The sequence below is a fragment of the Pan paniscus genome, chromosome 20, assembly GCF_029289425.2.
Source record: "Pan paniscus chromosome 20, NHGRI_mPanPan1-v2.0_pri, whole genome shotgun sequence".
NCBI classification, from domain to species: domain Eukaryota; kingdom Metazoa; phylum Chordata; class Mammalia; order Primates; family Hominidae; genus Pan; species Pan paniscus.
Genome location: NC_073269.2, coordinates 35,364,537 through 35,388,150, shown reverse-complemented (window position 1 = coordinate 35,388,150; position 23,614 = coordinate 35,364,537). Strand labels below are relative to the sequence as shown.

The window sequence follows — 23,614 nt, the reverse complement described above, 5'->3', positions numbered from 1 at the left end:
AGAAGGACTGCCTCCGAGATGCCTTCAAAGTCCTCAAGGAGGGCAGTGTGGGCACCACAGAGCGCCCAGGCTGCTTTGAGTGGGAACACCGCAGATGCAGCCCTGATCTAAGACCCGCTGGCTGCCTTGTGATGGGGCAGGGCGTTGGGGGCAGACAGACAGAAGTTTGTTTTATTTACACAGACACTCGAAGATGCAGAACGCTGAGTTCCTGGTGAAAGAGACCCTGCCTTTGGCAGGGCTGAGACTTGCCAGAGATGGGACTCACCACTTCTGGCTTGGGTGGGAAGAGTCTCTGGGGCCTGTGGCTTGGGCAGAGGGCAGCCCAGGGTGCCCCAGGCCCAGCCTTCCTTCTTCAGGGCACTCATGTCTTCCAGGGGCCACCTGTGCCTGCCACTGCCTGGTGCCCCACAGGGCCTGTGTTGTGAATCGGGGTGTTTAAATCACCACCTGCTTCTGGGGACTGTGCAACTCCACAGGAAGGCAATGTTGCCCCTTACCTGCCAGCCCTGTTATGAGTGGGAGGGGGCCTCTGGCCTCCATCACAGACAGAGGGGCTGAGGCCCAGAGTGGGCACGCATCCAGGTGCAAGCCTGGAGAGCTGGCTGTGCTGGAGGGCAGCCTCTTTTTCTGCGATTTGGCTGTGGGGTGGCTGGGAGTGCAAGGCAGTTCTGAGGATGGGTGGGCAGGGTTCCAGCTGCTCAATCTGTCATTGCAAATCAGTGGTCCCTCGATGTCACTGGGCTTCTGAGGGGTCTGCTGGAGGGGCCAGTGCCTAAGTGGAGGGGGGGGAGCACAGCCGAGGGGCTCTTGGGGGAACTCGGTGGGTCCCTCCTGACACCCAATGCTGAGGCCTCCCAGGAGTGGCGGGTGTCCTGCAGGCACAGGGCAGGGGCCACTCTGCATCTCAGCTCTGTGCTCACCCATGGCTGGGTCTTGGCCAAGTTGTTTAACTGCCTTGGCCTCCTCCTGACCTATGAGAGGCTGATCATCACATCATAAGTGAGATCCTTCACTTAGCCATGCCTGGCCCACAGGAAGCACTCAGCAAACAACTGCCATCCCTGTCATTGATATTCTCACTAAAGGCTCCCGCTGGGCACTGACGGAGCCACGATTGGGTCCACAGCAGCTCTCATTTGGACACAAGCTCGGCTCCAGCCCATCTCAACTAACAGCAGAAGGAGAGGAAAGAGGCTGCCTTACAGCGTGATGGATGGAGGTTAGATACGTAGGGGACTTCCCGATGGGGTGGCCCTCTGAGAAAGATTCTGTCCAGCACTCTTTGAGGGCAAGAGGGGTCATGGTGGGAGGAAGGCCAAAATGACCAAGCTGTACCCCCCAACACCCAGCACTCCTTTCTACACCAGGTCCTCCTCAACGGGAGAGGTGAGATGCGCTCAGCGTCTGGGCAGCTCCCTGGAGGCTCCTTTGTCTCAGCTGGGACAGGAGGGCATTTGAGGAGGGCTGGCTCCTATTTGGCTCCAGCTGTGCCCCCACCCTGCAGAAGCTGGCCAGGCTTGCGGGTGGGGGTGAGGCTTTTGGAGATCTCTCAGCCAGGAGGAGTGGGAGGAGGGCAGGGTGGACAAGCTGGCTGGTCTAGAGCAAAGTGAGCTCCAGAGAGCTGAGTCAGCCTTGGGAGCAGGCGCTCGGCCAGTGGGCACCTGTACTCTGGCCTCGCACCCCTTAGGCACTCCATCTTGGGATTCCTGATGTCATCTATTTTGTCACGCAGGATATGGGGGGTCCTGGGAGGAGAGTCTGTTAACACCAGGCCTGGCAGGAGGTTCCGGAGGCCCCTGTGAGTTCTGTGTTCTGGACACACGGTGATGCAGCTGGAGGCCGCTGCCCGGTAGGGGTGGTGGGGGCATGTCTGGCTCGGGAGCCTGGTGACCACGCAGAGCGTGGGCTGGGCGCCACCTCCTCCACTCCACTCTGCTGCCTCCCACTCTGGGCTGTCTGGAAGCTTAATGTGCCTGGGTCTTCCCCATGGGGAATCTGGAACCCAGAGAGGTTGGGTGACCCGTGAGAGGTGAGCTCCCAGCTTAGAGAGACTTGAAGCTGCTCCTGCCCCCCCGGACTCTGTGTGTGATGAACATGCATCGCCTGAGAGATGAAAGAGCAGCGCCCTGCCTCCTGTTTCTGTCTCCCGATGTGAGAAACACGTTTCTCCTCCTACTCACTGTCATCCCCAGAGACAGGGTTTGGTGCGTGGGAGGCACAGACCTGTGGACTCAGTTTGTGGTGTGGTTTTGTTACTGTTACTGTCTCCTGCTGGTGACAGGATCCCAGGCCAGCAGCACGGAATTCTGCCCATCTCCCATGCCCAGAGGCCGGGTGGACTTTCAGGCCAGGCTGTGTGGGTACCGATGCTGCTGTGGGAGGCCATGAGAGCCTCTCAGGGGCTGTGTCTCCTGTCCTTTTTTCCCTTGTGCCCACTGGGAGCTCCTTGAGAGCAGAGACTGTGTGACTCATTGTAACCCCACGGCCAAGCACTCAGCACACTGCAGACCCTGTCCCCACCATGCCCACATCTGCTTGGCACCCATCATTCCCATGCCCACTGTGGCCCTTTCTCCCAAGGGCCTCTTTTGGAACAAGAGTGGGCTTGGTCTGTGTGGGGCAGCCCAGGAGTTTTGGTGACTCCATGCCCCCAGGAGCCAAGGATGGACCAGAGCGGGTCCATGCATCCTCCAGCCCACCTGCCCCCGGGGGACAGCCTAAGGCCTGCCCTGCCCACCTCCCCAGTATGCCCTCAGCAGCAGCCTGCTCATTGTCACACCTGTCCTGGCTGCTGTCTCTTTCCTCCCACGTGGGTGTTTCCCAGGATCACCATCTACACTGCCTGCTTGGGTCCAAGTCCTTAACGTAGGGTATGGCCTGGGGAAGTTTGCAGAATGCTGGGGGATGAGTGCGGGGCTCAAGGGACAGACATGTGAAAGGAAAATCCAATCTTAGGGCCCCAGACTCACTATGCCAAGGGAAAAGGGAAGCTTGGAAACTGAGTCCTTCTTTTCTTCTCTGAAGAGATAGCTGCAGTGATAGAAGGCCATACGTCTCCCCAGGTGGCTTTCCTCACTGATTAATCACAAGGGAATTCCTTGTGGGCCCCCAGATCTTTCAGAATCCGCATGCCCCCTCTAAACTAGCTCTCAAATGAGTTCTGTGGAATCCGACGCTGACAACGTCAATGACCAGCTCACCTTCACAGCTATGGGACAAAGACGGGCCGAGACATTCCTCCACCCACCCTGAGACAAATGCATCTGGCTTCTTTCTCTGCTCCATGCTTTACCTTATTTTACTTTATGTAAAGTGCAGAATTACTGAGCACAAAATGAATGCATAATTGGCCGTTTCTCTACCCTCCTGCCACTGCAACAAGTGGACTCAGTGAGCGCTAATCAAAGCCTCAGAAGCACGTGACCACTCTCCTCACTACCTACCAGCCCTTTTTCTTTCTTTCCTCCTTCCCCTCCTGCTGCTCTTTCCCCTTTAAAGATCGATGTCCTCCAAACCCTCTTTGGAAAAAGCACAGGCCACAGATCCTACTTGTGTCTCTTTTTCCTGGGTGTGTCCTCAACCTTGGCAGAATACACTCTGAGTTGACTGAGACCCGTCTCAGATGCTTTTTGGTTTACAGGCACCTTGAAGAAGCCACTGCTCTCTGGGGCAGGTGGAGGATGGCCCTTCTGCTGTGCACGGCATCCTCTTCGGCCTTGGGAGGCCCCTCTGGCTGGGGCACATGCTGATGTCTGAGCACAGACGCACAGCAGCCTTCTCAGTTGTCCCCAGCAACTGCGGGTGTTGGCTTTGTCCTCTGTTCTGTCCATGCAAGCGTTCTGGAAACTTGGTGTCTTTTGGGGAGAACACAGTCATCTGGTTTGAGAAACCATCTTCCCCAAGGAATCATGGATGACAGTGAGCCTGGCCGTGCTGCCTCCACCGGGGAGAATTCTAGGGGGTAAATCGTATCACTATTGGCAGGTGACACTACAGGCATTTCATCATTCTGGCGGATGGGCTCGGGTACAATTACAGAAGGCTATGTCAGGCTTGGAGATCGATAGGCTAGGGAAAGCCATCCTTAAAAACAAAACCAAACAAAACAGGAATTGCAGATGCATTTTCAGTTAGACTGACTAAGCGGATGGCGATACCTCTGCCTGTGGAGAGGGGAATTGTATGTCTTGATGTCGTCCAGCAAGTCCCATCCGTGGAGGGCACAGCCTGTCCTCAGTCCCTTAACACTGGCTTGGAAAACAGCCACAAGCCCCAGGGAACTGGAGGAGGCCAAACTCACAGCTTCCTAAATACGGACAGAATCGTCGTCATCCTCCAAGAAGAGCAGAAGCCTGGGCAAGGCTGATCTACACGCGCCTACCACATCTGCCTCCATCTCGGCTCCCCGCTTCCTTCCTGCCACCCCTCCCTTCTTTCTTCTTCCTTTCCTTCCTTTTCCCTTCCTTTCTTCTTTCTTTCCCACCTTCTTCCTTTCCTTTACTTTCTCTTAAAGAACAATGGAAAAATCTCAGGAAGGCTGGAACTCGGGCATGGCATGATGAAGTTCTGTCTGGGCAGTGGGATTGGGGTCTTCCTCCTGAAGGGTACTGTGGGGTCTTCAGCACCTTATCTCACCAACAGCTTGGCCGAGTGTGCCCAGATCTGTGCACTGTGGTAAGGCTAACCTTTACACCTCTAGATAGTTCCTGGATGCAAACCTTGAGAAGTCAACTTGGAGAACCAGCTAAGTTTCCATTGTCCAGAGCTCAGGTGCTGGGACAGGTGGCACCCAGGTGAGTGTGGGTGGGAGGTGCACAGGGCTTGGGGAAAAGGGGGCTGTCTCTGACAGAGGCCCCAAAGCACACAAGCCTCTGGAGCCTGCCCCCATTTCTTCTCCACTCCAAAGCCCTCCCTTCTCCCGTGCCCATGTCTGCCCATCTGGGCATTGCTGGAAACCCCATGGGCGGAGGTTGTACTGCACAACTGTCTTGTGCATGGCTTTACTCCCAGAGCTTGGCACAATGTCTGGCCTGTAGTAGGTGCCCAGGAGATATTGTTGAATCAGGAGGCCAGGCCTAGAGACCCTTCCCAGGTTCCTCTGGAAGGTGCCTGAACGCTGTGCCTGTAGGCTCTCCAGCTCTCTTTGTTCTGAGTCATTTTTCTCCAGGCAAAAGCACAGTTTCTGACAAACAGTCCTAAAGTCTACATGAGACCTGTATATGAGTGCAGCCCGCCCAGGGTCAGGAGCTAGGTGTAGATCTCCCTCAGCCTGTCAGTTGAAAGTGGTGCATAATTAAATATCATTAAATGGACTCAGAGGCATCCAACTTCATTACCACGAGCGCCTGTTGCACTTGAGTAATTGCCGGGGCTTGGCAGGAGGAAGCAGTCTCAGGGCGGAGCCTCCTGTCTGCAGGGGGTTCCTGGGGCTTCCCCATCCCCGCCTTCCCTGGATCTCCAGCCTGGTCCTGTTGGGCCACATGCCGTGCCCTGGGTGCTCTGCAGATGGGAGGAGCCTCCCGATACGTGTTGAGCAAGGATTGTGCCTGCACCTGTGCTTCATCCCAGCAGCCCTGCAGGAATACTACCAGCTCCCCCACTGTAGGTGAGGATTCCCATTCAGAGAACAGAGGGACCGAGGCAGGATTTGAATCCAAGCCTAGTTGGCTCCCAAGCTCAGCTGGCTCCCAAGCCCACACCCTCACAGGGCTACCCACGACCTCCAGATGGGGAGGAGCTGGGAGAATGGCTGAGGCCGCAGCAGAAGTGCTGGGTCTGGAGTCCATCAGCCTCCAGCTCTGCAGGAAGCATGAGGCAGGCCAGGCCACTCTGCGGGGGAAAGGCAGAGGACCCTGCTGTCCTGAGGGCAGTGGCTGGCCCCCAGCTCACCATGCCAGGCCACAGTCAGCCAGCGGGGTCCCAGAGTGTGGCAGGAACCACCTCTTCCCCTTGGCCTTGAGCTTAGAAAGCAGGCTGTATGATGCCGTGTGTGTGCATATCTTGCTCACCAATGCCTCCAATTCCGTGTTTGAAATTCAACCCTTGGGGTTAAGCAAGTTCTGGTTCACGTTTCTCTTAAAATACAGATCTTCCAGCCATATGTGGAGTGGCTGGTGGAGTCTTATCTCTCCCTCCAGAGTGTGTCCCCGCAGTGGAGGCTGGCCTTTCATCTCAGCACCAGGGTGCCCAGGGCCCAGTTGATCCAGGAAGTTTGTTGAATGAATGAGTGATTGGCACATTCTGGGCAGGTGAGACTCTGGGCTCCTGGGGTTGAGGAAGGAGGTTGTTGATAGTGGACTCCCTGCAGTCACCAAGCTCCTTTGGGCTGAATCAGCTCAGGTTTCAGCCCTGGTCCCTCTGAAGGGGAGAGAAAGTGTGTTGAAAAGACAAATGCTTCTGTGTATATGTGGTGTACTCTTCAACTTTCCAGCAGTTTTAGACAATTCTCTCCCTTCCTCATTTCCAGGAGACTGTCTGGCCCAGAAGAATGCCTGGTTTCCCTCAGGGCAGGGCACTCCCCTGGGCAGACAGGCGGGCATGGAGCAGAAACAGCCAGGGTGGACGAGCTTTTCAGCAGCATGAAGGCAACAGCCGATTTGTTCACAGTCGAGAGTGAAGGAATGGATTTACGAGAACCTGCATGAACTATGTGATCATAGTGTTGGTGGTCAGACTGTGAGGCACAGGAAGATGGATCAGAGGGTCAAAGGGGCACCATCTACAGCTCATTTCCCCGTCCTCCAACCAATGGGCCTGCCCCAGACCTGCTCCCCTGTCCCTGGGGAGGAGGAGGAGGATATTCCAGACTCACGGACCTGAGCCCGTCTGGGCATATGTCCAGTCTCTGTCCTGCAGAGATGCCTTGGGCCTCCCATTGCAACAGCATCCTTCCCCTGATGTGGGAAAGAATTTCCTAATCGCCCTCACCTCTGGCTTCAGGTCCATGCGACACAAGCCCTGTTTCGGGCCTCCTGTGTTCAGGCTCCTGAGCACGGCTTCCCTTCTTGAAACTAGGTATTCGCTGTTTCCTGCATATCAGTGGCTGGACACCTATGAGTTTGTCTGTGAAATTCTACAGAAAGGCCAAGGGAGAGGCAGGGAGAGAAGCCAAGGAGACAGAGTCCTATGGGCTTCAGGGAGCACCTGCCCCCAGGGCTGTTCCAGGAGCCAGACTGGCCCTTCAGTAGATTTCCACCCTCTCTAGTTGGGGTGGATGGCTGTTCCCTGGGTGCCACCCTAGAGGCTGGGGACTTCAGCTGCCAGAACTAAGGAGGCTCAAGAACCCGCAGAGAACTTAGGGGCTGCCCAGGTCTGAAGCAGGGGCACAGGGGGTGGGGAGGGAGGGAGGAGTCGTGGAAGTGAGCTCTGGGCAAGTTCTGCTGCTTCCTCTAGGAAGGCTGTGCCCAAGGGCCTAATGCTTCTGTGCTGGGGTTCAGGATGACTGGAGCATGTGGGTGTGTGTGGTGTGTGTGCGTGTGTGAGTGCCTGTGATTCTGTGTGAGCCTGTGTTAGCTTTGTGCCAGCAGCTGACAGGTGTGCCTGTGTGTGTGCATGTGTGTGTGTGTGCGCACTTGTACCTGTGGGGGTTTTTGTGTGTATTCTGTGTGTGCGCTTGCCTGTGTGGGTGCTGTGTGCACTCACATCTGTGTGTGTCCTTGTGTGTGCTCATGTTGTGTGTGTGTGCTTGTGCTGTGTGTGTTTCTCTGAGTCCGCGTGTGCGTGTTCCCAGAAAACTGAGCACCGCTGCTCTCTCCTCAGGAAGTTATTTTTCTTCCCCCACTCTTGCTAATTTATCTTTTCCCCACCAACTCCATCCGACACGGGAATGTGTGCCCTGTGGTGGCCCTTCTGTTTCCACGGGAGGCTGGTGTTGCCTGCAGAAGCATCTTGTGAGTTGTGGGAGGGGCCACATGGAAGGCCAGACATGAGAGTGAAGTGTGAAGCACCAGCCTTCCTGACTTCCAGACCCAGGTCAGCCTCCTGCCTCTCCTCCTGCTGAATCTTTCTGATCCTGTGGTTTCTCCTCTCTGAAACAGGGATGCTGATGGTTCCATAATCAAAGTCCTGTGCTGATTCATTGCAATGATGACTGTTTAGCCCCAGCTGCAGGTGAGACATGGGGCAGAGGCTCTGGTGATGTCTGTTTCGGTCCCTCAGGGACGGCACGTTGATGTTTGTTCTGGCGGATGTGCTAGGGAGATATACATTTTGAGTGCATTTCTAGTTGCATCTGGGGTCAGAGACAAAAGTGGGAGTGGACTCAGGCCCTGGGAAATTCAGTCTGCATGGGAAAACATGCCATGTCACTTAATTTCATTACGATATTAACAGAAGCTAATATAAGTGATGAGGAATGATAGCAGCCAGGACGACAGCAGGTCACAGCTGCTGAGGGCTTGCTGTGTGCCACCCTCTGAGCCATCTATGTCACTGTAATCCGTCATTCCCCAACATCCCTGTGACACCCCCAAGAATTGGATTGTCATGCCCTTGTTTTACGCGCTGGAAAATGGAGCTGTACGTCTGCCTATGTGTTCCATCATTTATAAGATGAAGTCAAGAGCAAGGGTGTGGCCGGGCTCACGCCTGTAATCCCAGCACTTTGAGAGGCTGAGGTGGGTGGATCAGCTGAGGTCAGGAGTTCAAGACCAGCCTAACCAATATGGTGAAACCTGTCTCTACTAAAACTACAAAAATTAGCTGGGCATGGTGGTGAGCGCCTGTAGTCCCAGCTGCTCAGGAGGCTGAGGAAGGAGAATCACTTAAGCCCGGGAAGCAGAGATTGCAGTGAGCCCAGATCGCACCACTGCACTCCAGCCTGGGCAACAGAGCAAGACTCCATGTCAAAAAAAAAAATTGCAATGACCCAGATCGCGGCACTCTACTCCAGCCTGGGTGATAGAGCAAGACTCCACAAAAAAAGAAAAAAAAAAAAAAAAAGATTGAGTGTGACATGGGAAAGCAGGGGTTGGCAGTCAGCTTGGGGCTTGGGCTCAGTTGTTCCCATGAGTAGAGGCAGGCCATTTTCTTGAATTCTCACCAAGTGCTGCCGTGTTTCTTAGCTTCAGTGTTTTCCATATCACCACGGTGCTTCTGATTCACTCCTTCTCTGCCTGGGTACTGTGATTGTCCAAGCCTACCAGGCAGACCCAGACCCCGGGGAGAGGGCCAGTGTTCTGCTTAGCAGGGACTGAGTCATAGCTGTTTGCCAGGCAGGCAGCTCGCGGACCAGGGACACCCGTTATGGTGAGAGACGCCATTCATTTATCATTGCCTCTTCCCTCCTAGACGCAGATTAGTGACATTGCTTCTGACAGCTCTAAACACGCTAATGTCATTACAGCTGAGCCCAGGAGTGCCCCTAGAGTTAAGGAGCTGCTGGTGCTTTGATTATAAACACCATTTTTCAGAGGTGTATAAGGCTGCCATTTGAAATCACGTTAGGCTGAAACTTGAGAGAGAGGTTGTCAGCTTGGCTGCATTGGGAAATAAAAATTTCAATAAAATTCTTAATTTGTCTCAAGCCTTGTCCTAGTGACTTTTGACAGGATGAGGGTCTGGGCCATGGGTAGAACTGGGGTGCCCTGGGAGGAGATAGGATCTGAGTGTCCAGTGCCGGGAAATGTGTGGGACCTGCCGTTTTCCTGTGCACACTTGCTGCAAAAGCGGCTTGGGGTTTCTGGGCTTTCACAGCTGGACCATTTTCAGAGGCTGACCACTGTCCTCTCTGTTCAGGGAATGTAGGCAAGTGGCTTTATCAGGGATGGGTGATGGTTTTTGACCTGAGATGGCTTCAGAAGGCCACCTGGTGAGCTGGCAGTTTGCAATTAAATAAGAACGCTGTTTGTGTTCCATTCTAATTGGATTTTTGTGATTTTGGCCTCCCCTTTTCTTTTTCACTGGGTCTCTTTCTCTAATTTTTAAAGGCTTTTGCTTTTGCCCCCTCCTTCCTGCTTGTCTGTTCCTGTCTGTCTGTGCACCTGGTGGCCTCCCTATCTGTGCCATCTGACTGCTCTCTCTTTCTCTCTGTCTTGAGTCCCTCCACCTCCCCCTCTCATTGCCTGTCTCTCCCTCTGCCTCACTCTCTTGTCTGCTTTATTCATTGAACAAACACTGGCACAGCCCTTCATGAGTCCCAGGCATAGCTCTATATACTTTACAAATATTAACTCATGTCATTTTCACCAAAAAAAAAAAAAAAAGCCACACGGAGAGAACTGCAATTGGCTTAATTTTATAGTTGAGGAAACTGAGGAACAGAAATGTAAGCAGCTTGCTTAAAGTCCCACAGCAAGAAAAAGGCAGAGCTGGGAGTTTAAAATCTCCCAAGTCTATGCTCTCTTCCTCTGTGTCTTTCAGGAAAAAAAAAAAAAACGAACAGAACAAAACTAGACCGATTATGGTAGCTCACGCCGGTTAAGTCCAGCACTTTGGGAGGCTGAGGCAGGAGGATCACTTGAGGCCAGGAGTTCGGGACCAGCCCGGGCAACATAGCAAGACCTCTATCTCTACAAACAAGAACAACAGCAGCAGCAAAATCCCACTAAAATAATAAAATCTAGGTAACGTCTGGCCACCCAGACTCAAGGCTGCCGCAGGCCTTTGCATTGGTGTTTGTCCTGGGGCCTCCAAAGCCCTCCCAGCTCCCTCTGCTCATCTTACTCTGGGAGATCATCTGTCTACCTGGTTAAGCTTGAGCCTCAGCATCTGGGGTTCAAAGGGCCTTTGCAGGTTTCACTGGGGGAGGTCTGGGGAGTGAGAGGCAGGTGGCAGGCTAAGAGGTGAGAATCAACAGCCCCCTTTTCTGCAAGCTTCTAGCTGACGCGTGGAGAAACCCCTGGCGAAGCAGAAGGTCCTGCCTACCTTGCAGCAGGGGTCTCCCCAGGCCCACTCCATGGAGGGCCATCCTGCTCCCCACCCACTTCCCTGCCCACAGCAGAGTGAGCCCCAGGAAGACTGAAGCCTTGATACATCATGCTGCCGTCTCTCAAAAGCCTCTTGTAAGCTCCTGGATCAATAGTGCAGCCCTGCCAGGTCTCAGCAAGATACCCCACCTGTTCGAGTAACAGAGTTTGTCGCTGATATATATATATATATATATATTTTTTTTTTTTTTAAGGCAGGGACTATAAATCCCATCTAAAAATGAAAAACTAAGACCTAGAGAGGTAAAGCAATTTGTTCAAGGTCATCCTGCTAAACAGTGCTAGTGCTGATATTTCAATACAAGCCTGCCTGACTTTGTTTCTCAGTGTGTTTCGCTTAGCCCCACACCGAGGGCCTCTGTGACACAGGGGAATAGTAAGGTAGATTAACTGCTGTAACAAATAACCCCCAAATCCCTGTAGCTTAGCACAATACAAGTTTACTTACAACTGCTGAAACAGACTAATGTGGGTCAAGTAGATCTTCTGGGTGGCTGCTGTCCAGGCGGTGACTCAGGGACCCAGCCGCCTTCCACATTGTGGCTCTGCCATCACCTTGGGCCACAGGTTCTTCTGCTGGGTTTGTATATCTACCCAGCAGACAAGGAGAGAGTGGAGGGTGAAGTAGGAAGTTGTAGCAGGCTGGGCCTGCAAGCAGAGTCCATCACTTCTGCTATACCCCATTGTCCAGAATTCAGACACTAATGGCAAAGGAGACTGGGAAATACCTAGTTTTGTGTGCAGAGGAAAAGAGAAATTGTTTGGTGAACAACAATCTAGTCTCTCCCACATGAGGCCTAATGTGTGTTTCCAGTCTCATATTATGACTTCTTGGTCACCATCTATTGTATTGTATTGTATTACATTGCATTGTATTATTTGTTCACTGTTTTCCCTTCACTCCCCACCCTTTTCCAGGCTCACTGTAAGCACAGAGTACTTCCCTGCCCTACTGACTTGCTCCTCCTACTGAGCAGGCCACGTGACTTGCTCCAACGAATGGAATGTGTGCAGATATGAATGTCACATCCAGCCAGAGGCTTTCAATGTGGTTGAAGCTGGACTCTTGCCCTCTTGCCTTGCACTTGGAGAAGAATGTGCTCCAGGTAAGTACTGCTCCTCCAGCCCAAGTCCTGGAATGAAAGACATGCCAGCAGACCTGACTTTGACCAGCAGTCTAGCATACAGACGTCTCAGCAACCAGACAACTGTGAGCAAAGAAACGAATTCTCATTGTTGTAGGCTGCTACTGTTAGGAGTTGTTTGTTATGCAACATTATCATGGCACTAGCTGACCTGAATAACCTACTGGCATGATAGAGTCATGGCCACAGTCCCTGAGCACACCCTGCTGTCCTGCACCTCCATGATGTCACCTCCATGATGACTTCTTCTGTTGTATTGTTGCCCCTCACTAAAAGCCTTTCTCTTTCTTTCTTTCTTTCTTTCTTTCTTTCTTTCTTTCTTTCTTTCTTTCTTTCTTTCTTTCTTTCTTCTTTCTTTCTCTCTCTTTCTTCCTTCCTTCCTTCCTTCCTCCCTTCCTTTATCTCTTTCTTTCTCTCCTTCCTCCCTCCCTCCTTCTTCCTTTCTTTCTTTTCTTTCTTCCTTCCTTTCTCTCTCCTTCTCTTTCTTTCTTTTGCTTCCTTCCTTCCTTTCTCTCTCTCTCTTTCCCTCTTTCTTTTTCTCTTTCTTCCTTTCCTCCTTCCTTCCTTTCTTTCTCTTCCTTTCTTCCTTTCTTCCTTCCTTCTTTCCTTCTTTCCTTTCTTTATCTCTTTCTTTCTCTCTCTTTCTCCTTCCTTCCTTTCTTCTTCTTCTTTTCTTTCTTTCTTTCTTTCTTTCTTTCTTTCTTTCTTTCTTTCTTTCTCTTTCTTTTCCTTCCTGCCTTCCTTCTTTCCTCTCTTTCTCTTTCTTTCTGTCTCTCTCCTTCCTTCCTTCCTTCCTTTCTTCCTTCCTTCCTCTTTCTTTCTCTTTCTTTCTCTCTCTCCTTCCTTCCTTCCTTTCTTCCTTCCTTCCTTCCTTCCTTCCTCCCTCCCTCCCTCCCTCTCTCCCTCTCTCTCTCTTTCTTTCTTTCTTTTTTTCTTTTTCTTCTCTCTTTCTCTTGATCTCTCTCTTTCCTTGGGAAACAGGGTCTTGCTCTGTTGCTCAGACTGGAGTACAGTGGTGCTCCTAGCTCCTAGCTCACTGCAGCCTCAAACCCTTGGGCTCAAGTAATTCTCCTGCCCCAGCCTCCTGAGTAGCTGGGACTACAGGCATGCACCACCATGCCTGGCTAATTTGTAATTTTTTTTGTAGAGATGGGGTTCTTACTATGTTGTCCAGGCTGGTCTCAAATTTTCCTACATTAGTGGGTCCATTACTAACCTCAAGCATTCCTTCCACCTCAGCCTCCCAAAGTGCTGGGATTATACACATGAGCAACTGCACCTGGCCAAAGCCTTTCTTTATGACCTCTTCAGAGCCCATGCCAAAGGTAGACCCTTTGACAGAACTTCTCTTAATGTTCACAATTCTTAGGGTCTCAGAAGAGGCAGAGACAGCTAACACTTTAGTTCCAGCCTTGTCCACATTTTGCCTGAGTGATCCTGTATTTCTTCACTTGCTAGAGAGTGCAGCTTTTGGAGGCAGGAGCTGCACTGGCTTCCTCTTTCCTCTAGCCACTACTCTTGTGCCCCACAGGCAGTAGATGGTCAGACAGTGTTTGCTAAACTGGATTGACTTGAATTTCTGTCCCTTTATAATGCGAGGCCCATAAGGGCACATCGAGAGCTGGCAGCCATCCCTGGCAGCACTGGGCTCCATGCTTAGAGCTTAGATGATGGATCTGTCATTGCCCACGAGGACGAGAGAGGCTGGGCTGCCTCCAGCACTCTTGGCTGGAGGCCTGGCTTAGCACAAACGTGATCCCTCTCACTCTCCTCAAGCTCTTGGCATCTAGAGCCTGTGTCAGGAGGGAATGATGCAACCTCATACACCTTGGTCCAGACATGCCTTGGAGAAGCCAGCAGGCTGCATTAGCAAAGATCTCTGACTGCCTATGTCATGCTCCTACCATGGTTCTCAGAGCACAGGTTTGAGCTGAGGTTGTGGTCCTGTGCTACAGGGAAATATTTTTCGCAACATGATGCGTGAGGCTGCCTCAGTGTTGGCATTTGTGGACCTGGTGACAGGAGCTTCTCTGGGCTCAGCCATGCTCCTCCTAAAGTGAGTGGTTTCTGGACTAGCCCTGGACAGTGGTGGCTACTCAGGCCCTACGAAACCTCGTTCAGCTAAAGGCTGTAGATGCATGGATGCACCTGAGCCACGTGCATGAGAGCTGGGCAAAATGTGAGGTTGCTGCACAGCAATGCAGTGAAGCCTCACCTGCTCAGTATCTTACTAAAGGCAACTCAGCAATCATAGAAGGACTCTCCTGCTTCTCCATGCACAGAGAGGAATGCGTGACACAGACTTAGCTTCTGGGGGGACTCGGGTTGTATTAGTCATCCATTGCTGTATAATGCATCACCCAAAGTTAATGACTTAAAACAACAATCAATATTTATTTCTTACTCTTTTTTTTTTTTACTTTTTTTTTCTCTTTCTGACAAATGATCCCGTCACCCAGGTAGTGAGTATAGTACCCAATAGGTGTTTTTCAGCCCATGCCCTCCCTCCTTCTTTCCCCACCCAGTAGTCCCCAGTGTCTATGGTTCCTATCTTTATGTCCATGTGTACTCACGATTTAGCTCCCACTTATAAGTGAGAACGTGTGGTATTTGGTTTTCTGATCCTGCATTAGTTCTCTTAAGACAGTGGTCTCCAGCTGCATCCATGTTGCTGCAAAGGACATGATTTCATTCTTTTGGATGGCTGTGTAGTATTCCATGGTGTATATGTGCCACATTTTCCTTATCCAGTCAATTGCTGATGGGCACCTGGGTTGAACAATGAACACTGATTATCAGCCTTCCTGAGTCAAGAGTTTCTGGGTCAAGGATTTGGTGGCTTGGCATGGAGTTCTGGCCCAGGGTTTCTTGTGAGGTTGCAGTCACATAAAGCCTCACCTAGGGTTGGAAGATACACTTGAGGCTCAGGGGGAAAGCCACCTGAGGCTTACCTACATGGCGAGTTGGTGTTGGGTGCTGGTGGGAAGGAAGTTCCTCCATTCACGGCTGTAGTCTCCGAGATGCTTGAGTGTCCCCCTGACCCAGCAGCTGGCTTCTCTCAGAGCAAGCAATCCCAGAGAGAGGGCTCCCAGCAGAAGCTATGCTTTTTATGAGCAGCATTATTCCCATACATACAGCATGAGCCATATAGCATCACTCCCGTCACATTCTCCTAATAAGGATCATTACGCGTGGCCCACACATGGGGAGGGGGCTAGCTCATCTTGCAAAGGGAGGAGGGCCAAAATATTTATGAGGATATTTAAAAATTACCACATAGTGGACAAAAATAAATAGCTTTTAGCATTTGTGCCTATCTATCCCAATCTTTACACCTTCTTGCTCCCCAACTCCAATCTGGAACACAGGGGTCCTAGGGCCCAGTGGAAGCCTTGGGAGGTGAAGGACAGCTCACAGGGACCCACCAATGCAGGAAAGTGACAGAGATACTCGGGAGACCCTCGGCGGCATGTGTGAACACTATACAAAGTTGAGGACTCCAGCTGGGCCATGCATCTGGAAAGGCTGCACCTGGCCTGAGAGGCTTGGCTGTATCCCGAACCAGGCACTGACAAGGGCGCATCTGTAGCTGAGCTGCAGGTGAGTTGCAGGAAAGGCACCTCCCCTGGCTGAGCCCAGCCCTGAGGAGCTGCGGGAGTGCAGGGAGACAGCCACATGTCCGGTCCGACCTGCGGGAGGCCGGAGGAGCTCTGGGCCAGTGCCTTCCTCCAGTGCACCACGAAACCAGGGCCCAGGGGAGGAAGTGACATGCTCAGGATCACATGGTGAGCTAGAGGTGATGGTCCTATAGTGAGTCACAGGGCACGGGGGTGCCTGGAGTTTTTCACTCTGCAATGCTATCTTTCCAATGGGGTGCCCAGCAGAAGCGACTCCTGGCAGATACAGAAACCAGGTGGAGGCAGAGGAGAAAACCACAGTGGGTCTAGGGTGTCAGAATGGCTTCTCCTTCCAGTAAGGGGATGCAAGCTGAAAACTCACGAAGAAGGGGTGGCTGGGAGTGTGGAAGTCAGTAGAAATAAGGTGATGGACACAAGGCAGACCCATGAGCCAATCTTTTAAACCAAGATACAAAAACCAAGCCCAGTAAATACAAAAGAAATATTGGCCCAGGAAACAAACCATGGCTGTTTATTAGACTAAAGCACACACAGCTGTGCTCTGTAAATGGCAGTGAAATATGGTAATAGCTCAGTCCAGCGCTCATCAAGGAGCCAGCAGCACCCACGGCGTGAACATTTTCTTGAGCGTCTCACATTCTGTGCTGGCAGAGGGCTGAGTTTGGTTCCCTGGGCCTTGCACTGTGTCCAGCCCAAGTGGCACCAAACTTGGGGTCTTTGAGGAGAGAGCCAATGAAGAAAAGATTGCAGAATTGCTTAAGGGGTAGAAGCTCAGTTCCTGTCTTGTTGAGTATTCCCAGGGATCTGCTGAGGGCTGTGGAAGTGGCTGGGATTCGTCTTTGGGATAATTGGGGGCGGAGGACGGAAACTGCCCAGGCCAGTTTAATTGGGAAAAGGACATAAGGGCAGTTCGAGGACCCATGAGCTGGACGCAAAGCCAATCTCCCCAGGTGGGACTTGGCAAAGCAGCCGCTGTCTCTATCTTCCCTTCTCTGTTGTCTCTCTTCTCTCGCTGCTGTCTGGCCTTCTCTTCTCCTTCTTCAAGGTGGAAATGACTGTCTCAGCCTTTCATCCCTCCCAGCTCAAGCACAAGAAAGACTGACTAGGGATTGATTCCAGCCTCAGGTTCTCAAGTGGGAGGATGCGATTGGCTCAGCCCAACCCAGACTATGGGTAGTTTCCCTGGTCCCCCAGGTCCCACAACCTCGAGTGGACCAGGTAGCTGTGCCCAGTGGAGATGCCTGTACCCCGGGATTCCCTGGTCTCATCTCTGCATGGGCACTGTTCTCAGACAATGGGGTGCCTGTTCCACATACTCCTTATAAAGGGGCTGTCTCCAGTAGTTGATAAAACTCTCAAAGGCATTTTTTCCCCAGCTGAACCAAGGCAGCTTTTGCATCCCATGCTCTCCGTTTATGGAATACTCAACAGGCACATTGAGGAGGTCACTGCTGGAGAGGAAAGGGAGACACCCTTGAAGCCACATGTTTAGGGACCTGGTCTGTAAGAACGCTGAGGCTCTCCTGCTGAGGACAGGGCTTTCAGCCCCTGGTTTTCCCAGGGGTTGGTTTTTCCCTCAAGTCTCTTTAAAGAACATTAAAATAGACTTGAATTTTTTGGAAGTCCTAGGCGGGAGAATCACTTGAGCCCAGGAGTTTGAGACCAGCCTAGACAACATAGGGAGATCCCCATCTCAAAAAAAAAAAAAAAAAAAAAAAAAGCCAGGCATGGTGGCACATGCCTGTAATCCCAGCTACTCAAGGGGCTGAGATGGGAGGATCACTTGAGCCTGGGATGTCAAGGCCGCAGTGAGCTATGATTACACCACTGCACTCCAGCTTGGACCACAGAGCAAGATCTCATCTAAAAGAAAGAAAGAAAGAAAGAAAACCTCTGCTGATCTTGGAGGAAGTGAAGTCTGGGGGTCTGGGGGCTTTTTCCTTCTCCCCATCAGTGACATGTGTGAGAGCCATTGCCGGGGTGGCTGAGGAAGCTGCCTTGCGTTCTGTTTGTAGGCTGCAGCCAGAGACAGGGAGGGCCTCGCACACCAGGCTAAGAAAGTTGGATTCTATTCTGTTGGCAGAAAACAGATATGTTGAAAATATTATTTTAGGAGGGTGGATAACCCACGCAAAACTGGAGCTCTGCCAGCCTCCCTCAAAGCTCTGATTCCATGCTCTAACTGCAAGCGGTGTCCTCAGCGGGTATGCACATTGGGCATCTGTGGAGTCCCTGGAGGTGCCTGCTACTGCTCCTGGTCCATTTCCCCCTCCCAGGGATTGGAGTCCTTGCTGGGTGATGTGCCGTGAAGGGGCTGTGCCTGGCGGTATGTGGGTGGCCTTGGCACCCCCAGCCCTTCAAGAGGCTGAGCCTCATCCCGTGAACTCTTTCTCCCAAGGGCCATCCCCACCCCTAACATGTCCCATCCACCTCCTGCCACCCCCTCTCTCCCTTGGTTCAGGACTCCACATGCTGGTGCTGGAAGCTGGCTTCGAGGCCCATTTCAGCACCACCCCTCACCTCCAGTTCCTGTGTTCACCCTGGGCTGCCTCCCCAGCATGAGACTTCTAAATTCCATCCCTGAGTAACATCAGAGTCCCTTTTGTCTTGGGTGGCAACTTCTGTCCCAGATATCTGTCTGGTGGAATCCTGCCTCCAAAGTGGGCCTTTGTCTGTGCTGGGTGAAAACACTCCAGAGCCTTCCCCCTACAGAGCGGGGCTTCAAACTGAGGTCAGAGGTGGGACCTGACCCTGCAGGCAGGGCTCAAACACCAGATCGAATTGGGGACTAGCTAAAACAGGGACAGGGCGGAAGCAGCTTCCCATCAGACACGCCCACCAGAGTGCCATGTCAGTTTACCATTGCCATGGCAACACCCAGGCATTACCACCACTTTCTATGGCAATGACCCAAAAGTTATTACCTCTACCCTAGAAATTCTGTATAAACCACCCCTTAATCTACATGTAATTAAGAGTGGGTATAAATCTGACTGCGGAACTGGCCTGAGCTGCTGCTCTCAGCATACTGCCTGTGGGTAGCCCTGCTCTGCAGGGGATATCACTGGGCTGTATCATTCCAAGAGCTGTAACACTGCTGCTTCTATAAAGCTGTTTTCTTCTACCCTACCACTGGCTCACTGTTGAATTTTTTGCTGGGTGAAGCCCCACTTTGGGGCTCGCCTGTCCTGCATCAAAACCCCCATCACTAACTAGTCCGGCAGCCAGCGGGGAATAGAAATAATAGCAAAGGCCACTTGTTCAGCGCTCGTTGTGTGTTGGCAGTGAATTCAATGCCTCGTGTGCATCATGTCAATGAATCCTCAGAACAGCCTTATTAGGTAGACATTCTTATCAGCCTCACTGTAGAGAGGCACAGAGAAATGAATTCGCTTTCTGAGTTCCCAGAACTCTTAAATGGCAGAGCCAGAATTCAGATGCAGATCTGTCAAACTTCGGGGCTCTGAGCTCTTCACCACTCTGCTGGGTGAAGGATATTTGGGCCAGAGGCTTGGAGGATGGCACAGTTAAAAGAACAATTTAATTTTGTTGTGAAGCTGTGCCCTGTAATAAAGCCCTCAGCCTCTCACAGGGAACGGCATTGTACACAGGTTACTCACGACGTTGTCTGTTCACTGCCCAGTTTTTCCAGCAAAGCTGTGAGCTCCTTGAGTAAAGGTGGCAGGTCTTATATTCGTGTCTCCAGAACCTGGCATGGTGTCTGGAACTTAGTAAGTGTTAAATACACCAGGCTGGGCACCCAATCCAAGCCAAGCCCACGTTTTCTGGAGCTAGTGGTGGAAAGTGAGAGCTGTTTGGGTACTGGGGTTGCTTGGCTTGAGGATGTAAGCCTGGGACAAGCCTTCCTGAGAGTGAAGTCAGCTAAGAGCAGGCTGTAAGTGGAGAGAGATGGATGCCCAGTGGCATCTTTAAGCACCTGGATCTAGCTTGCCTGAAGCTTGGGTCCGCCTCTTTTTATTTGCATAAGGCAATATCTTCCGATGACTGTCTGAGCAGTTTGAGTTGGGCTTCCATCATTTGCCCTCTGACTAATTGGGGGATCTGCAGTACCTGCTTTGATTGAATGGAAACTCAGCAGAATCATAAAGAGGCCAGCCCTGCCTCCCATCCCAGTTCCCAGTAACAAGCTCTGAGACCTCCTGGCTCCTTTTTTTTTTTTTGATGGTGTCTTACTCTGTCACTCTGTCACCCAGGCTGGAGTGCAGTGGCGTGATCTCAGCTCACTGTAACCTCTGCCTTCAAGGTTCAAGCAATTCTCCTGCCTTAGTCTCATGAGTAGCTGGGATTACAGGCGCCCATGACCATGCCTGACTAGTTTTTGTATCTTTTATTTTTTAGTAGGGATTGGGCTTCGCCATGTTGTTCAGGCTGATCTCGAACTCCTGACCTCAGGTGATCCACCTGCCTCGGCCTCCCAAAATGTTGGGATTACAGGTGTGAACCACTGTGCCCGGGCTCCTTTTTATTTTTTTGGAGACAAAGTCTCACTCTGTCACCCAGGCTGGAATGCAGTGGTGCAATATGGGCTCACTGCAACCTCCACCTCCCAGGTTCAAGCGATTCTCTTGCTTCAGCCTCCTGGGTAGCTGGCCCGGCACTTTGGGAGGCCAGGTGGGCGGATCCTCTTTCTGACTATAGGGTCATGAATCCTTCCCCTGCTGGACCAGCCCAAGCCCAGCCAGAGAGAAAACCCTGAGGCTGGACTTGGCAGTAATTAGCATCATGCTAAAAGGGCTCATTTGTCTCCACTTTGTCATTGGCGCAGCAGCTCTGAGACCACAGTTGTTGTGAAAGATGAATCCGGAACTGTCATTCAATTACATACATGTCCACTGTGCCTGATTATTAAGCCTTTGTAAAATCAATTCTTCATGGCCTTTTAATCAAGAGCAGATAAACAAGGAGAAGGAGCTTGGGGACAGTCTCAAAGAAAAGTCCAATTACTGTTCCTGGAGGAGGCTGTAGGTGTTCCCAGCCCAAAGATTCCAGGAGGTGGGGAGCCCCAGGTCACAGAGGGCAAGGGCCTGGCTCTCACAGGGGCAGGGAAGGAGCATGTGAGGGGAGGGGAGGGGAGGAAGAAAACTGAGCAGGGAGGGTGCAGCAGTGATGTGGTGAGGGCAGGGAGGGTAAGTGCTAAGTGATTTCAGGTGAAAACTGGAGTGTGCAAATCCTGATTCTTCCCACTGTTGTGGGATCATTGTTGCTTGTGGCCGGGCACTGGTGGCCTCATTGCTGGCCAGGAGCTCCTGGCCTGTGGTCGAAAGAACTCCTGCCTCTAAAAGTCAATGTTAAGACTGCTTTTTGTTTCTCACTGGCAGGTGCTGGTCTGTGCTGATGTTTGCCCTGACTTGCAGTGAAATGAGGAAAACAGACTCAAGTTATTTTTGTATAGCTATACTTATTCAATTAGAGTTTTTCCCAAGTTCTGACCTTTTCCACCCCTTTGGCCTTACATTGCCCTTTCCATTGTGAAATGACAGTGATTATAAATGGTTGCTGACTTGGCAGAATAAAACGCTTTCAAAGGTGTGTCCGCCACTGTAGCCTTCTGAAGTACTGGCATCCTTGCTCCTCTCTTGATAGGACCCAGTTCTGCTCGGATCTCCACTGGGGTCCCCAAGCAGGCTGGTCCCAGCCTCCTTCTCTCCCCTGCAGAATGGGGCACTCTTCAGGCATCTGGTGAGGAAAGCAGTTTCCCTGGAGACCTCCTAGCTCGGTGGGCCTTATGGATGCTCACAACACCCATGCTTAATCCTGAAGTCAAGAGCAGAGCAAGAATTAAGTCCTCAGCCTCACAAATGGAGAAATAAAGCTCAGAGAGGTTCAGCCACAAACCCAGAGTCCCGCACAGCTGGAGACAGAGGGAGGACGAGAGCCATAGTGCCTCGGCCTTGCAGCACCCAGAGGACAGTGTCCTGCGGCCCAGAGCAAAGACCAGCTGGGCACAGTGGCTCATGCTGTAATCCCAGCAATTTGAGAGGCTGAGGTGGGATGATTGCTTGAGGCCAGGAGTTCGATACCAGCTTGGGCAACACAGCAAGAACCCCTGCCTCTACAAAAAATTAAAACATGAGCCAGGCGTGGTGGCATTTGCCTCTGGTCCCGGCTACTCAGGAGGCTGAGGAGAAAGGATTGCTTGAGTCCAGGAGTTGGAGGCTGCCGTGAGTTTGACTGCATCACTGTGCTCCAACCTGGGTGACAGAATAAGACCACAATGAAAAAATAAAATAAAATTTATAAAAGCAAAGGCCCTGGGGCCCAGTCCCCAGTGTTGGGTTCTGTCTGTTCCACTTGCGCACTCGTGGTCCTGGCTGAAGCCCTTCCTCTCCAGACAGATTTCCTCTCTTGGCACATGAGATAATAATAATGATACAAATGTGTGCAGCACAGGGAACACTGGCATAGCACATGTCTTTGTTTTGAGACAGAGTCTCACTCAGTCACCCAGGGTGGAGTGCAGTGGCGCAATCTCGGCTCACTGCAACCTCCACCTCCCGGGTTCAAGCAATTCCCTTGCCTCAGCCTCCCGAGTAGCTGGGATTAAAGGCACCTGCCACCATATCTGGCTAATTTTTGTATTTTTAGTACAGATGGTTTCACCATGTTGGCCAGGCTGGTCTCGAACTCCTGACCTCAGGTGATCCATCTACCTTGGTCTCCCAAAGTGCTGGGATTACAGGAGTGAGCCATGACGCTCGGCCCAGCATATGCTCTTAATAAGACTAGTTCCTTTCCAATTTCCCCAGCACAGACAGTGACACAGGAAGGGTGGTGGTCATTTGTGCTGTTACCAAATGTGCCCAGATTCCTGCTCCCTGGGCACTGGGTGGGATGCACTCCTAGCCCCTCTGGGTGGGTGTCTGGGTAGGGCCATGTGGAATGAGTCGAAGGGGTCCTGGGGGATCAGCCATGGAGGAAGTGATGTGTGTCACCTCTGGGTGACACCTCACAGCCAGTGCCTGCTTTGCTCCCTTCTGACTTCATCATCATGGAATCACAGGTGGAGACAGAGCTTCCCCAGCCTGAGCCCCTGAGGGTGACGAGGACCAGAGTCCTCTTGGCTGACCCATGTGGGACATTCAGTAAAACAGGGATGCCCTTCACTGTGCTAAGCCCTGGAGATATTGGGGATGTTTGTCAGTGCAGTTTGACTCAGCTTCCACTGACCGATGAAGAAAACAAAGCCATGAGTGAAGGGATTGTTATCAGCGCCCTGGGTTCTTGCAATCTCCCAGGATAGGAATCAAGATGGATTGCCAGACATTGCACTTAAGGAAAGAGAAAGCTTCATTTAGCTTTTGCACAAGGGAAGCCAGCACTGCAAAAGAGCAAGGACGGGCTGCTCTGGAGGGTAGCATGTGGGCTGGTTCTTTCGGGAAGGGTTTTGTCAGGGCATGGATAGGAGGTTTCTCTAGTACTTGTGCACTGGTTCTACATCCTTCTTCATACATTGCATGTAATATGGGTGTGACTTTTAGCTTGAAAAGGAGGAAAAGGTCACTATAAGGTGAGTTTAAGTCCAACCGCACGTGTAGGCGGAGGAAGTCCCTAACCCCCTACGGCGGGAGCTCGTGGCTCACTGCTTCTTGGGTCTTTGTTGCTGGTTGGCTGGAAGTTAGGTAAACTATAGCATGAGTAAGGGGCTTTTGTTTTTTTCTCTAAACCACATTAAAACAGGAAACCAGCCTGTCGGCCTGTCTCAATTCCATGCGGACCTGGGTGAGGGGTGAGACTGTGCACAGGGAAAGTTAGTTTTTGCTGAGATGTGCCTCTTCCTGTCTCCTCCATTCTGAAATGCCTCTGCTTCCTTGGGGGACCTGCCAAGGACCCTCAAAACTACTGCAGCAGCCAGGTTGGAAGCTGAGGGACCTTGCCGGCCATG

The 23,614-nt window shown here is 51.9% G+C and overlaps 1 long non-coding RNA gene across 1 annotated transcript in view; it reads left to right on the top strand.

Moving 5' to 3' along the window:
* Nucleotides 1–8,125: 8,125 nt before the first annotated feature.
* The window catches only part of LOC129394777 (uncharacterized), a 108,132-nt gene continuing 92,643 nt past the window's right edge, over nt 8,126–23,614 (top strand). Inside the window, exons 1-2 of the long non-coding RNA XR_008622144.2 lie at nt 8,126–10,565; nt 11,847–12,034. This is a non-coding gene — a long non-coding RNA (uncharacterized LOC129394777). The remainder of the gene's footprint in view (nt 10,566–11,846; nt 12,035–23,614) is intronic.